Source organism: Eptatretus burgeri, chromosome 16 (assembly GCF_056783735.1).
Source record: "Eptatretus burgeri isolate ZD-2024b chromosome 16, Ebu_testis_v1, whole genome shotgun sequence".
In the NCBI taxonomy this organism is placed as follows: Eukaryota; Metazoa; Chordata; class Myxini; order Myxiniformes; family Myxinidae; genus Eptatretus; species Eptatretus burgeri.
The window spans coordinates 44,874,092-44,889,654 of record NC_140976.1 but is presented as its reverse complement, the minus strand read 5'-3'; the positions used below and the strand labels follow the sequence as shown (position 1 = coordinate 44,889,654).

Below are 15,563 nucleotides of genomic sequence, written 5' to 3'. Positions count from 1 at the left end.
ATAACAACTATTGGATAAAAACTATTATGGTAAATAATATGAGTTCTTCAATTTCCTTCAGTGGAAGGGCTTTTAGTATACCTGGTAGAACATCAATTAAAGTATCTCTAACAAAAGTTTCTCCTCTCCTTCTAGTAATATATTCAAAACTAGAAAAAGCAATGAAACAAGAAAAAGTATCAAAAAACAAAAACCTTATGGATGAAGCTTTAGAAAGAAAAGATAAGACCATCTGTAATATGCAAGGAGAAATTTGTATTTTTTTCAACAACCCTAAAGATGTAAATCCTGATGAAATAAAGGATGTTAATATATCAGGTGAAATGACATTTCGTTCAATAGTAATTAACGATCATTTTAAAATTACCTTTAATACAAAAAATGTTGTCGTTGAATCTGATAATGAAAAAAAGTATATCGATATCGATGGTAATATACAACTGAAAGTATAGATGAATTTCAGTTTAAGTAAAGTTTTACTTTATAAATATGCTAGACTTTCCTGATTCTCCATATGACAAATTTGAGAATTGTCCTGCGTGTGAAAGACGGGGATTAAACACAGAGTCAAAAGCCTATAAACAATGTATATTCTGTGATTATCTTCTAATTAATGATAATAAAAAATATAAAAAGGAAAATAATTCTTTTAGATTTACACCAAAAATGAATTACTTTACAAGATTGATTAGAGAAATGAATGTAAAGTATGAGGGTGATAACACACCTTTCCTTACAAGGGAAGAAACTGAACGTATAAGAGAAATGTTCAAAGGATTGTTGTTGTATATTATTCATGGATGTAATTTTCAGGGAAATATCAACACAAGATATTGTATAAATAAAATAATGGATTATCTTGAAATTAAACCTGAACTTAGGATAAAATATAGAGTTTCTAAAAAAGCCAATAATAAATTAAATAACCTGTTTTTCAAATATATAAATGAATGATTTTTTACCTATTTGGGAAAATAAGATAAAATTTAACAACCATAAAAATCTCCCAAATTCATTAAGATGTCTCATAGTTGGTTCAAGTGGATGTGGAAAAACCTGCTTACTTTTAAAAATGCTCCTCACTCCCAACTTTTTAGATTATGATAATTTAATAATTTTCACAAAGTCGAGTTTTCAACCAGAGTACAACTACTCTCACAAGGTTTTAATGCTGGTCTTCAAAAAGAAGATATAATCGGTTTATTTAAACGCCAAAAAAACCTAAATGATTATAACATTGAAGATATAATTCAACTATTTTGTGATACACAGAGATGTAAAAAGAAATCAAATCCTATAACTTGTATTCTTAGTGATAATACGGATGATATACCGTCTCCCCAAGATTTGGATAAATCAAAAAAGAACCTCGTTATCTTTGATGATTGTGTTAATGAGAGAAACCAAACGGTAATGGACAGCTACTACACAAGAGGGAGACATTCTTCTTGTAATTGTATTTATCTTAGTCAATCGTACTTTCAACTTCCTCGTCGTTCCATCAGAAACAATGCTAATACTTTTATTTTATTCAAGTTAAATTCAATAGATATCAATAATTTTTGGAGAGATAATTGTTCTACATTATGTAGTAAAAAGAAATTTGAGGATTACATGAAGCACACGACTGAAAAATATAAATATATTGTTGTGAAACAAGATGAGATATTAAGGGATATATTTTTTGTTTTATAAACAATTACATATATAAATGACAACTATTATTATAAATCTTGTGGGTAAATCTGCTTCTGGAAAAAACTTTCATAAATCAAGGTTCTTGTGTAGTACAAATGAGAATATTGTAAATTTACTTAAAAAACACCCCGTGATACGCATTGTATCAACAACAACTAGAGCAATAAGACATGGAGAAGTAAAAGGTAAAGATTATCACTATATTTCAGTGGAGGAACATATGCGATTGAGGAATGAAGGACAAATATTTGAGGAGGTTTCTCTTGGTACAACAAAATATTCACATTGTAAGAGTGAGTTAAAGAAACTAAAATCTGGTGGTGTTGGGATATTAGAAACTAATCCAGAAGGAACGAGACAAATTATTAAATATCTGAGCGGAGTGAAGATTTTATCATTCGGTTTTGATGTTGATGAAGAAACTCAACGCAAACGTATGAAAAGCAGAGATGCAAGTATTAGTGAAGAAGAAATTACAACTCGCATTAATGTTAATAAAGAATTTGATGAAATATTTAAAGAAAAGGATTTATTTGAACACATCTACTTGAATGATGAAGAAAAGGAAAATTTCCCTGTTGATCTTTACAATTCATTAAATTATATTTTACAATAAATAAATGGATGTAAAAGAAAGAGCAAGAAGATTTAAGGAACATCAAGAGTTGGTTTCAAAAGTTGTAAAACAACAGGAAGACATAAAGAAGAAACGCAGACAGAAACTAACGGGCGAAGAAGCATTTGAAAGAAAACAAGAGAAATTTTTTAAACCACTTTTAAAAACTTCCCAAGAAAAAATGAAAGATGTTTCCACAGTTCCCACAGTAGAATATACTCCTAAAAAACTTCAAATGTTAAAAGATTTCAGTCAAATGACGGAGGAAGAATTAGAGCATTTAGGAGAATTAGAATATGATGATGAAGGTTTATTTCAACAACTGGAAGAGATTAATCAACCCCCTGATTATATTGTGAATGCTGTTCAAAACAATGAATATTCAGCGGATTCAAAAACCAAAGCAGGACTCATTCCAACAGAACAACCAGCAATATTTCATCTTGTTCAAGAAAAGGTATTGATATTTAATGATGAATTAAGGTTCTTAGGTTCTGCTCAACCCCGTTAAACTAACTCCGAGATTAATGTTTCTTCTCACAAAAGATGGAAGACAAGGTTCAACTGTGAGGGATGAATCAAAGTATATTGATAAACCATTGAATATGGAAAATAATGATGATAGAGTATATATTGATCTGATGAACACTCTAAATTATAAGGTTATTCTTTCTGGTAAAAGTAGGAAGAATGAGAAGGAGAAACACATTATTCAGGCTTTAAGTATCCTTGGTTCAGGTGTTAGTTTTCTTCCAAATGACCCATCACAATTAGTTAATAGACTGTTATTGTTGTTAGGCAGTCAGAAGGCTGGAAATAACAATTGTTTTAATGAAGCATCAGCCATTTTAGACCAGTTGATGAACATGAAAATAATTAATAAATATCAATATAAAGACATTTTATCTCATATTAAATAAGATGAGAAGCACAATCCTTAGTTTCAATTTCACAACAAGCGACCACACATCTTCATTCCCATACCCACTACAACTTGACACAACAAAAGAATATGAGGCATCTTTATTGTCCATGGAAACTTATAATACCTTATTTAATATAACTGATAAAAATGACAAGTTTAGTTATAATCCCGGAAGTGGATACAAAACGATAACAGTCTCACCCGGAGCATATGAGATTTCTCAAATATCTTCCGAAATTGCTCGTCTTATGAAAGAACAGGGTGATGAACCAAAAAATATTGTTATAAACATTCAAAAACATACTTCAAAATCAACGATTAAAGTTAAAAATAACTACAAGGTTGATTTCACAATTGATAATTCATTTAGAGAGTTATTGGGTTTCTCCTCAAAAAAGATTGAAACTAATGGGACGTTTTACAGTGATGATGTCATTCAAATATCCTCAGGAATAAATTCGGTGTTAATTCACTGTGATTTGATTGATGGTGCTTATAATGATGGAAAAAAAACAAATACAATATTTTCATTCAGTGCATACTCAACCCCAATTGGTTATAAATTCAATATGGAACCCAAAAATTTGGTTTATCTACCTGTGTCAGGAAAAACCATACACAGAGTAAATTTTAGGATAACTGACCAAGATAATCGTGTGATTTCTTTTAATGGAGAAGTTATATCTATCAGAATTCACCTACGTGAAGTTTTCCAATAAATAAATAGGATGGTTATTGTGAGGAAACACGAGTTGGGAAAATATAAAATAATTACAGGGGATGGGATGTTCCTTTCCCCATACTACAAGGGTGAAGGTATGTATCTTGGTAGAGGATACTATAAACCTAAGAGACAAAGGGGTGCTGGACATCAATTTAGAGGAGATGGGATAATTGATACTCTCATGGGTATTGGTTCAACTATTCTTAAACATAAAGATCTAATTGGTTCAACTGCTTCTGCTGTGGGAAATGTAGCAGGTGCTGTAAAGAGTATAAAAGATGCTCAGAAGGAATCTCATAAATTACAAGCAATAAAAGAAATTAAGAAAGGCAAAACTCAGTTGTCCCCCCAAGAACGACAGAAAATAATTCAAATACTTGGATCAGGGTTTCAAAAGTTTTAACATCTTTTTTCCGAAATAAATACAAGTATGGAAGCAATTGATAGTATCTATGATTTGGATGATACTATTATTATCTCAAACTCCACTAAAAAAGAAGATTACTTCAAGGTAAATGCAATAACTGGAACAGACTGGAATACGAATGGTACAAAAAGTTTTGAAATAAATAATCAACAAACCTATTTGAATCTCTCCGAAAGTTTCTTGTTGTGTAAATTTAAATTCACTAAAGCTGGGAATAACACAAACGCTACACTTGTAAATGATTTCTTCTGGAAAATGTTTGATAGTGTGCGTTTGTATATTGGAACACAAGAAGTTGAAGCGGTTGATTATGTCTCTGCTGTATCTGAAATGATAAAATTTACACTCTATACATTCAGTGATAGAATGGGAAAGGGGTCTGTCGAAGGTTTTATTCCTGATATGTCAACGGGAACAAACACAGACCCTGGATATATTCAAAGGAAAGGAGCGTATAATGATGATACAAAAGCAGAAAATAGTTTTACTGTGGCGGTTCCTCTTAAAGGTATATTTGGATTTTGTGATCATGATAAAGTTCTGTATGGTCTTAAAATTAGATTTCAACTACAAAGGAATGATAATGAAAATCGATTGCTTTTTGGTGTTGCTAGTGCTTTTGGTGAACAGAATAAATTTGTGATTGAGGAGATGAGTTGGTATATCAGTGAATATACTCCTAATCTTAAAACAGAAGAGATGTTGAATCGAAGACTTAACTCAAAGAAACCACTCAGTGTATCATACCTCAAAAGAAGATGTCAACACGTTAAACTCAATCAAACTACTTACACGTGGAATTTGGGTGTTCTGGAAGGAAAGCCACGATATCTGTGGATCATTTTTAAAAAGCCAGATGGTGATACTGCGACTGATAAGAATAATGCATTGAGTGATAATGCTAAGGTGAAACAACTTCGCGTTTCTCTAGATGGAACATTTTATCCACGAGATAGATTGGAAATTAATTGGGAAAAAAATGATTTTGCTGAAGCATACAAGTCTTACCAAAAGGTGTGTGAAAGTAATGGAAATAAAGAACCTATTTTGGATATGACAGCATTTAAAAGTTTGTATACAATCTATGCGTTTGACCTGAGCGCGCAAAAGGAAACTATAAAGTCTAATCGAGTGGATACTTCCCTATACATTGAAAGAGGAGAGAGTGAAGAAGTTGATACATATTGTTTGCTTTTGGAAGAAACAGAATTGCAGATTAATACAGATAATGGTGTGATGATTAGTCTCACATAATTTTTTGTTAAATAAATGAGTGGCAAAGTACCAACTGGGGTATATGTTAATCAAATCAATCTTCATAAACTATCATCTTGTGTTCAAAATCAAAAGCCTTGTACGATTAACGTTAATACAATTCAGAGAAAAGGAGCAGTAAGAATTGATGTTTTGCTCACAAGAGAACAGGTTAAAATCTTGAATGACACTGGCTCACTTAAAATTAAAATGACAAAACCAATGTTGAAAAAATATTCAATAAGAGAGACGAGTGGAGGATTTCTCCCATTTCTAATTCCTTTATTTGCTGGTTTAAGTGCGGTTGGAGCATTGACGGGTGGTATTTCAACAGCGGTGAAAACTGCCAACGAAAGGAAGGCTCAACTCCAGGCTCAAAAAGAATTGGAAAGACATAACAAAGAGTTGGAGAAACAAATTAGTGGAAGTGGCATAATTGTAGATTTTGCTGAAAAACTTGAAGGTCTGCCTGATAAAGCGAGATTGTTAGTTGGAGATATGCTTTCTTCTATTGCACAAGCAGGTGTAAAATTAACGAAAAGAGGTAATGGATTATATCTTTCTAATAAATAAATGAGCATTGATGAGTGGTTGGAAAAATTTGGAAAGAATACAACATCAAATTTACAACTTGTCAAATATTGTAAGAAATTAAAAATTCATAATGTGGTTATTTGTATGAGAGATGAATTAACAAATGTGCCGAAACATACAAAGAATATTATTATGAACTTAGAAGATAATAATGGGAACGGTTCTCATTGGGTTTGTATTTTTAATCGTCAAGACAAATATTATTTTGATAGTTTTGGCCTTCCACCACCTGTTGAAGTTATAAAATTCTTACAGAATGGTGTTTATCAAACATTTCAAGTCCAAGAATTAAATTCCAAGTGTTGTGGTCAATTATGTCTATATGTGTTATTTCAACTCAACAAAAATAAAAAATTTTATGATATTATTTTTAATCTAATATAAATGACTTATGTTGGTAAAGATGGTTCTATCTTTGGTGTATCTCAAGAACTGGATATTGATTTATCAAATTATTACACAAAGGCACAGGCTGAACGACATAAATATAATATAACCAAAAATATTAACATGAAAAATGCTTTTAAATTAAAAAATTATCCAAGCCCGACTGACGCGAATGACTTGGTGAGATTAAGCGATTTATCACAATATATATCCTTAAATAAAACGGCTGTGTATTCCAAAGATACAGAAGTGTTGATATTATCTCCAGGTCATACAGAATTCACAGTTCGAATTAAAATAAATTTTTAGAAAGAAGGGCGTATCATTTGTATGAGAATAGAACAATGGGGGTATGATATGAATGATTTAGGGTATAATTGGTCATTTAAAATTAACCTCGAAGACCTGGAACAATTAAATCAGTCTCGTAAGGAAGAATATTATCCACTTGGTATCGAGAATGAGTTTTGTGGGTCCACGATTAGTAAACAACAAATAAAAGAATTTAAATAAAATAATAAGGGTAAATATAATAATGGTTTTGCCCTTGTTTATCTCATGAAAACAGAAAAAACAGGATTATATATAATAAGTAAGGAAATACAAAATGATTTAACTATGGGAAGATGGGGAGGTGTTTCGTGCCATAATATTATTCTAACATATATTTCTAATACATAAATGACAGCAAGAAGGCTTCAAGAAAATTATCATTTCTGTGTCCAAGCATACCTTCAAGAAAAGGGTATTCGGTATTTTAATAAATATGTTCTACAACATAAGAATGAGGTATTTTCAATAAAAGATTGGCATTATGCTGATGTTGATAAACCGACAACTTTAGATTTAATTAGAATGTTAAATAATGAAAAAATTATAAAGTTAAGAAAAGGTAAGGCTCTTTTAGAAATTCAAAAGAAATTTTATTGGTTTCCTGTTGTAAAAAAATTATTTTCGATGCAGGAATAACAAGAAATCCTGATGAATATATGTATAATATTCTATGGGGTGTAAACGATTCAAGGATAGTAAGGGATGAGGAAGGAGTTGAAGAAGAGAGGGAAGAGGAGGAAAATGAGAAGAGAGAGAAGGAGGAGAGGGAGAAGAAAGAGAAGGAGGAAAGAGAGAAGAGAGAGAAGGAGGAGAGGGAGAAGAAAGAGAAGGAGGAAAGAGAGAAGAGAGAGAAGGAGGAGAGGGAGAAGAAAGAGAAGGAGGAAAAAGAGAAGAGAGAGAGGGAGGAGAGGGAGGAAAGAGCGAGACAAAATAAATATCAAAATATGGAAACCAGTGAGATTCAAAAAAGATTGGTGGTATTACAGAAAATAACTCAACCCACCGAGGAGGAAAACAAAGAATTGACAAGTCTATTTGCAATATTTTCTTCAAGACTATTGACATCGTCAAGCTATTCATTTTAATTCAAGTTTTTTCTTAAATAAATGGAGGAGAGAGTGAAGGCATTTCTTAGGATTCTTTATGTTTTAAAAATTAAGATTCAAATGTGCATGTTGGAAACTAAAAAGGTTTTTGCACTCTGCAGGACTTTTTCACATAAATAAATGAGTTATTGTCTCAAATGTAAAAAGAAAACTAATACTAAAAATATTTCATATATTAAAAGTAAAAATAACAGGGTTATCCAAAAAGGTATATGTTCGGTGTGTGGTTCAAAAAAAAAATCAATTTATCTCCAAACACAAACTCGGAGGAGATATACAAAAGTTTTTATCAGGAAGTAAATTTACAACTACTGGAATACCAGGGGAATTACATCTTCCAGGGTATTCTTTCTGTGGTCCAGGCACAAACTTGGATAAAAGATTAGATGAGGCAGACAATCCTAAATCCTGGAGGCAGCCTATCAATAGAGTTGATGAAGTGTGCATGAGACACGATATTGATTATGGGAATACCACAACGTTGGAAGAAAAGCATGAAGCCGATAGAGAAATGTTGTATAATTTGTCTCTGATACAAAATCCAACCTTGAGAGAAAAAGTTGATCGGTTCATTGTGAAGAAGATGATCAGTGCTAAATTGAAACTTGGACTTGGAAATTCAAAAAACTTGTAAGCTCTAATGATGTCATTAAGACTGAAGAGCAATTAGCTGATGAATTACATAAACCAATATTCACAAAGTTTCAGAGAAGGAAAGTTTATTCCAAGGAAGTAGATTATATCTGGTCTGCTGATTTGATTGAACTCAATAATGATAAGGGGTACAAGTATGCTTTAACCGTTATTGATTTGAGGAGTAGATATGTGTGGGTTGTCCCTTTAAAAAACAAAACAGGTAATACTCTTATGTTAGCTTTTCAACAGATATTTAATAAAAGTAAGAGAAAACCTAAAAAATTGTGGACTGATGAGGGTAGAGAGTTTTATAACAAGACATTTATGAATTTTCTAAAAAATAACAGTATTACATTATACAGTACCTTTAATGAAGGGAAGGCAGTTGTTGTTGAACGTTTTAATCGTACCTTAAAAGAGAGACTATATAAAAAATTCACACAACTCGGTTCACAACAATGGTCATCTTTTATTCAGGATATTGTGGATAAGTATAATGACACGATTCACACGTCAACAAATATGAAACCATCAGAAACATTTACAAAATTAAAATATGAAAAAGAGATTAATGTCAGAAAACCTAAGTTCAAAGTTGGTGATATCGTAAGAATATATAGGTGGAAATCTCATTTTGAAAAAGGTTATACGAAAAGATGGACCAACGAGCTTTTTAAAATTGTTGATGTAATAGATACGGTTCCTTGGACTTATAAGATATATGATTTGGAAGGGGAAGAGATTTTAGGTTCATTTTATTCACAGGAATTACAAAAGACAAAGATAAATTGAAATTTTTTGACTCCGCCCCTTTTTGACTCCACCCACACAAGCCTCACCCACACAAACCCCACACAAACCCCACCACACACAAACCCCACACCAGCTCCACACAAGCTCCACACAAGCTCCACACACACACAAGCTCCACCCATATTCACATAATTAGTGATTAGTTAATTAGTTCCCCCACACACAACATGTTTATTTAATTAAAAAATTATCCACCCATCCACACAAGCTCCACTCATCCACCCATCCACCCATCTCTCCACCCATCCATTGATCCACACAAACCTCATCCACATTCGCCCCTCCCACATAAGCTCCACCCACATAAACCCCTGCCCACATAAACCCTGCCCACATCAACCCCTCCCACATAAGTCCTGTCTACACAAGCTCCACACAAAAACTCCACACACATAAACCCTGCCCACATACACCCCTCCCACACAAGCTCCACTCACATAAACCCCTCCCACACACATCCCGACCACACAAGACTCACCGAAGCCCCGCCCACATAAGCCCCACCCACATAAACCCCTCCCACACAAGCCCCACCCACATAAACCCCGCCCACACAAGCCCCACCCACACAAGCCCCACCGAAGCCCCGCCCACACAAGCCCCTCCCACACAAGCCCCACCCCCTCATCCCCCTGTGCGCCCCCACCTTTGACCCACCACCTCCCTCATCCCACCCCCCACCCTTCCCCACACACACACATGGGGAGGGAGGGATGGGATGAGGGGGTGATGGGTCATTGGGGGGCGCACCTACCCTCCCTTCATGTTTTGATCCTCTTCTTGTAATTCAGAATCAAGTAATTGTATACAAAACAAATATAATTTATTAATATTGAAAATATTAAATATTCATTTGCGAGAATGTATAATCTTTCCCAGCAATCTTCTCCAGATGTCTTGTGATTTCGAAACTCAGACACCATATTCTGTTTTGAAACAAAAAGTGGATAATAATTACATGGTAATATGAGTAAGCCTCGTTGACCACTGAATTAACACACCAGGAGGCCGACTCAGCCTGTCATCCTTTCAAGGTCAATAAAATTAATTCCAGTGTACTGACAAAACCGCGTTCAAACTAATGATGCAACCAACATTAGACGACATTCTAAAGAGAGAGTGATATTAATAATAATTCAGAAATATTTACCTCCAGAAAATCATGTGTTGTACAAGATTGCTTCAACAGCTGATGTTGTGCGATAGTGCTGAAAAAAAAAATAATAAGTCAAGGGTATAGATGAAGAGACAGACAGACAGGGAAAGCAACACACACACACACACACACACACACACACACACACACACACACACACACACACACACACACACAAACACACTCACACACACACACACACACACACACACACACACACACACACACACAGACACACATAGACACACGTGTCTCACCATTGGTTTAATTCATTCGAGATCAGAGACCAGTCATTATAAATCATTGATCTCTTCAATAAGAGCAGAGAGAGGTAGGTAGGAAGACAGACACACACACACGTGTCTCACCATTGGTTTAATTCCTTCGAGATGATAGGACGTGATAAGACTTCGTGCCACTCATTGAAAATGTCTTTCAATTCTCTTCTAAAATCATTGATCTCTTCAATAAGAGTATTAATTTCATGAACCACGTCGTGATACGTAAACTCAATTTCTTCCAATGCCCTGTCAGGGAAAAAAAAATATATATATATATATATATATATATATATATATATATATATATATATATATATATATATATATATATATATATATATATATATATATATATATATATATATATATATATATATATATCAGAATTATCATGATTTAATTAATAATCATTTGCTTCATCGTTCAAAGAGAAAACCAAACAAACTTACCAACTCTGTAGTAAGCTTTTGCCTTCATCGGAAGAGAGATCATCCATGTCTCAGTTGTAAAAATGAAAATCCCGTCTGGCAGAAACTTTGTCTGGTGAATCACTTATAAGGCAACAACGAGGAAATTCCCTAAGCATTGGGTGCGGCCACAGGAAATGACAGCTTGGAAAATAACTGGGCGATTGTATGAATCATTTACAAAACATACTTAAAATGGTTTTGATTCAAATGTTTTCAGTTCGTGTTCTGAGATAAAATATAAACACGAGACCTTGTCTCACAGAATAGTTCCTATTTTTTCACAGCATGACTGTCTAAAACCACACAGCACGACCGTGTCAAAAAACACTTCCTCATTTTCACGGCATGAACTGAAAACATTTGAAACAAAACTTTTTTTATGGCGTGGTTTATACACAAAAATGATTTGCAACTCGGGCGGTGGTCAGATGAGATCATTAAGAGAAGTTTATCATTTCGTAATGGCACAAAAGGGGTATCTTAAAAAATATAAAGATTCAAATGTTTTGTTTGTCAATATTTTAGATGGGGATTATTGTGCAAAGAAAATTAAACTATTGAAGGAATTTGAGAATGAACAAATCTTTATAGGTTCAATGAGTGAGCTGATCAACCTCCAGGTTAAAGGGGAGACAAATAAATATACCTTGGGATAGCCTGGTTTTATATATATACAAAGCCTGGTGTTGGCTTAGTGGTGAGGGTGGCGGCTTGGGATCCCAGTGTCCCGAGTTCGAATCCCGCTCAGCTGCTGAATTAACACCAGGGGGTTGACTCAGCCTGTCATCCTTCCGAGGTCGGCGAAATAAGTACCAGTATACTGGTCCCGGTGTATGCCCCGGTTAGAATAGGTGTACCATATCCCTGTGTTGTAAGAGGCGTCCAGGAAGGGCATCCGACCATAAAACATTGCCTCACAAAAAGCCAAACCCCTGCACAGCAGGGAAAAACGGATAAAAAGGGGGTTTCTTTTTAGGGAAAAAAAAGGGAATCGCTGAAAATCCCCCATTCATTTACATTGGGAAAAGTGAGCGAGAACCAGTATATTCACCCTACTAACGAGCTGGGACATTCAACAATAGGGAAATTTATTTATAATAATAATCGGGGATGGAAGTACACAAAGAGCAGAGTTATCCGAATAAGAAATGTAATGTACAATGAGCAAAAGAAAGCACTCACCCAATTCCACTTGAAGACGGGCCCACACACAATCACACACACAAAGAAATGGACCCCGTCGGGTCTTTATTGAAGGCTTCCAGCTCGAGGAAAGGTGAGCTGGAGACCAGAGCCTGTGCTTGGACCTATCCACCTCGTGTGGTCTTCGACGATCCGGCTCAGCGGGACTGGAACCCACAACACGATGCCGCTCCAAGCATCAGGTACCGCACTCTCCAACCGGCCACGCACCAATCGACCAAGACCAAGGAGAAGATCAGAGACGACGATGACCCAGGACCAGATGAACCAGCCAGCACCAAAACCCACGACCCCCAAGACGACGATGATCTCCGCTCCCAGCCTGGCATTCCTTTATATTCCTTTTTCCTCCAGGGAGAGAAAATCGCCGTCTGAGGCGATCTCCACCCTCATTGGACAGGGCGTCATGGGAAAGTCGCTCTCTGTGGCCATCTCAACCTTCATTGGCCGGCGTGTCGTGGGAAAGTCGCTCTCTGTGGCCATCTCAACCTTCATTGGCTGGCATGTCGTGGGAAAGTCGCTTTCTATGGCGTGATTGGACAAAGGGCACGACCCTGCCTTCCTGGGCGGAGTCCCGATTTGAGGCGATGGAAATCTCCACCCACGTACATGGTCGAACACACGTGGGCAATGGAATCGGTGTGCGACGTGAAGTGAAGGAGATTTGTTGTAAAAGAAACTCTGCAGCGCACACATGTAATTCCCGTTAGACACATGTGGGGGGCCCTAACTATAAACACACACTTACCAATACAGGTGTTCTATAAGGACCTGAATGTTGAGTGCTCATGGCTGCCAGATTCGTAACAATACGTGGATCAAGGATGTGGTGTACTGATAGAAGATGCTTAGCAGGCAGACACGATGCGGGGGAACAGTCGAGCCGGGCTGTGTTGCACAAGCGCGAGCGCGAGCGTACTTTGCCCGCGGCTCTCCTTTATTGCGTATTCAGCACACTCACGAGCCGGGCGACTCCAGCATTACTACAACGCCTCCGGCGGCGCGCACACCTTATATCCCTTGCAGACCCAATGACCACGCCGACCCCTCCTCCCATCATCATGCCCCGCCCTGCATGCCCGCAGGCTACACCACAAAAGACATAATGTTATCTGAGATGAGGTTGGCTTTTTCCTGTTTGTTGCAAAATCGGTGTGGTACTTAGTTCAATATCATATATATATATATATATATATATATATATATATATATATATATATATATATATATATATATATATATATATATATATATATATATATATATATATATATATATATATATATATATATATATATATATATATATATACACATGTATGGATACAAACAAACACGACATAATAGTGACCGAAGCTTTTCGTGCTGCACTCTTCAGGGTAAAAAAATCGCAGCAAGTGAAGGAGGAAGTGAAGGCGTGTGCTTTATACACAGGTCTCAATAAGGTAGACGCTGATTGGTTCAATCATAATGACGACACGGTTAATCCAAATGCCCATTGGTCGGCTCATCATCCTCACCTCGAGCTCCCATTGGATGGAGCAGAGTTCGTCGATGATTGACGTTTGCAACCACATCCTGGAGAGAGGGGGGATGGGTTTCCCCAAAGGTCCATTGACCATTTGTTACTGAACTTCCCTTGATCTTTCCATGCTGAAAGAGACACAGAGATCGTACAAATTCCTTTTGACGACATAATATTGGATCGGTGGTGAGGATGAAGGTTGTTTCCAACATACGTAAATGAAACGAGCTCCGACCTCGGCTCAATATCCTGAACATATCTGCATTGTACTGGTCTGCACAGATAGGGTTGGCAACCAAGTGTTGTGCAATGGCAAATGAGGCAGGTACAGTGGCCGGTGGTTGCTGGATATTTCTACATGCTCACACTGGTTGTGTTCTTGCCCTCACAATCTTTCTTTGAATCGCCAAGGGGACGTGTTGTTTGATCCGATCAGCCAATCTTAATGTTGTTCGGCCCACGTACTGAGCTTCACTTCGGCACTTAAACTCATAAATAACATTGCTGGTTTATGAGGTGGGTAGCACATCCTTGTTGACTGACGTCAGCAAACAGCGAGAGGTAAAGATTACTCGGGGTTGCACAGCCAGAAACGTGTTGGACACAATGTTTTATTTGTACTTCAAACCTTCGTGATGATTGCCCTTTCCAGGGCATCCCGATATAGACTGGATATTTGTCCGGACCAATCTTCCAATCTTTTGTCGTGTTTAGAAACTTGTGTGTGTATCTCTTAACTATATGCTCAGGATAACCATTCTCACCGAGTATATTCATGATTTTGTCAATTTCAGCAGGAAGATTACAAGTTGAACAAATCCTCTGTGCTTTGTTAACCAGGATATTGATCAAGGCAATTTTGTTTCTCCTGGAGCTGTGGGAGTCCCAGCGAGTATACTGCCCTGTGAAAGTCTGCTTCCGGTAGACGGATGTTGTGAAACCAAGGTTGGATCTATCAACCAACACGTCCAAAAACGGTAACGTGTTTGACGATTCCAGCTCCATGGTAAACTTCAGCGCTGGATGGAGAGTGTTGAGCCATGCCTAGAAATTGTCACATGCCATCCGAGACTCAAACAAAGCAAAAACATGCAACGGGATATTCTCTTGGCAATACAAGAATTGAGGAGGAATGCTGCCATTCACATCTGTAAATCGGATAAAGGAACCGGAGTGGTAATCATGAATAAGATTGATTACATTGACAAGGTGATGGACATCCTAAAAGATGAAACCAAATTTAAATATCTGGGCGGTGTAACGGAACATGATCGCACGCCTCAGGTGGAAGGTCAGATCGTCAAATGACTGTTGCAGCTTCTCAAACGTGGAGAACTATCAAAGGAGGTGGACGACAGAATTAAACCTCTTGGAGCCCAATGTCCAAGAATGTACGGCCTGCCGAAGATTCACAAG

The 15,563-nt window shown here is 36.3% G+C and overlaps 1 long non-coding RNA gene across 1 annotated transcript; it reads right to left on the bottom strand.

Moving 5' to 3' along the window:
- Positions 1-10,273: 10,273 nt before the first annotated feature.
- On the bottom strand, positions 10,274-13,299 carry LOC147011004 (uncharacterized). The gene is made up of 3 exons (XR_015052417.1): positions 11,400-13,299; positions 11,038-11,196; positions 10,274-10,721 (listed from the first exon to the last, which is right to left on the bottom strand). It is a non-coding gene; the product is annotated as an uncharacterized LOC147011004 (long non-coding RNA).
- Positions 13,300-15,563: the final 2,264 nt, after the last annotated feature.